At 39.4% G+C, this 1,573-nt stretch overlaps 1 pseudogene; it reads right to left on the bottom strand.

Moving 5' to 3' along the window:
• Window positions 1-498: 498 nt before the first annotated feature.
• LOC117077713 lies at window positions 499-1,257 on the bottom strand (annotated as a pseudogene).
• Between the last annotated feature and the right edge of the window lie 316 nt (window positions 1,258-1,573).

A 1,573-nucleotide genomic window follows, 5' to 3' on the forward strand; every position in this document is an offset into this window, starting at 1 on the left:
TTAGGCACATAGGCTCTGGAGACAGAAAGCCTGGTTGAGAAACCAGCTTCATCATTTGCTAACTGTGTGAATTTGGGAAGAGGTCTTTGTATTAATTTCCTATGGCTGCTGTAATGAATTTCATGGCTTAAAGCAAAAAAAAAAAAAAAAAAAAATTATTATCTCACAATTCTGGAGTTTGGAGGTTTGAAATTAATATCACTGGGCTACAATTCATATGTTGGCAGAGCTGCTTTTCTTTAGGGGAGAACCTGCCTTTTGGACTTCCAGCTTATGGTGACTACCCCAGTTTTCCTCAGCTTGTGGCTGAACCACTTAAATCTGTGCCTCTGTGATCACCTTGTCTTCTCTTCTATTTGTGATTGGATTTAGAGCCCACCTGGATAATACAAGATTATCTCTACTTCTCAAGATCTTCAAAATATATATTTTTTTCAGTTTGAAAGCAATTACTGTTTATTAACTGACCAGGTTACAAAAATAATCATGGTAAACACTTTAGTTTATCTTTCTAATAAACCTGCTGTTCTGGTGTGCTCTGTTGCCAGCATCTCCACCATCTACCAAATGTGTCTTTGTTTTCACCTCTGGAGAGGATAATTTGAAGGGCCACAGGAAGTCATTTGCTCATTTGAAGCATTTTCCAAAATTATAGATGCCATGAGTCAAATCCTTCCTGCAGATGGCGCCCTATTTACTGAGACATTGAGCAATCAAAGTGTTATCTGTCACGGCAATGTGCTTCTTACTGATTTTGCCATAACTATGCTTGTAGATTAGTTTCTTTACTGATTTCAGGTTTAGGTAACCCTACGGTTCTACAATCCTCAGCATGTTAACTGAAGACTTGCTGAGCTTAACAAAAGTTCCATTGAATATGTGACACAAGCAGAGAAGCTGCAACACCTTTTGGACCTTTGGGCTCACACCATTAATAATTCTAATCCTGATGACAAATGCCAGTTTGGATTCGGCAGGTACATGGAAGTTTCCAGCTTTTCTTGCCATCCTAGCCATTCATATTTCAGTTCTGTACATCTGCCTCTAGTCATTATGATAGTAATTCACTTTTTCGCAGAAAAAGCATGCTTGCCTTTGTTCTCCTTGCCTTTCAAAGCATCTTTTGGGCAAACTTTTTTCTCTGGAGCTTGATCCTCAACTACGAAAAATTCCTTTTACTTATTGTTAAGGGTTTCTGGCACAGCAGGAACCTTTTCTTCCTCTTTTCAACACCCTCCATATTTCAACACCCTCCATGGTTCCAGCTGGAAAAGAGCAAGATTTTAAAAATCCTAATCCTATCTACAAGTACTCAGTAAAGTAACATTGACCAATTCCAGGGATTAGGACCAGATATATGTAGTGGGGGTGGTGGGGGAAGTGTGGGACTATTTATCAGACTACCACAGCACTGAAACCTTTCTGAGGCTTCATTCTCTTTATCTCCACGGTGATGACGGTAACAGCACCCACCTCCATGGAGGTCCATGGAGAACTTTAAAATAATGCAACAATTTATGTAAGCTTTCTGGCCACATGGGCCAGATATATATTAAATGCTCTTATGATAGCA

Source organism: Trachypithecus francoisi, unplaced genomic scaffold, assembly GCF_009764315.1.
Source record: "Trachypithecus francoisi isolate TF-2019V2 unplaced genomic scaffold, Tfra_2.0 Lachesis_group6, whole genome shotgun sequence".
Classification (NCBI taxonomy): Eukaryota; Metazoa; Chordata; class Mammalia; order Primates; family Cercopithecidae; genus Trachypithecus; species Trachypithecus francoisi.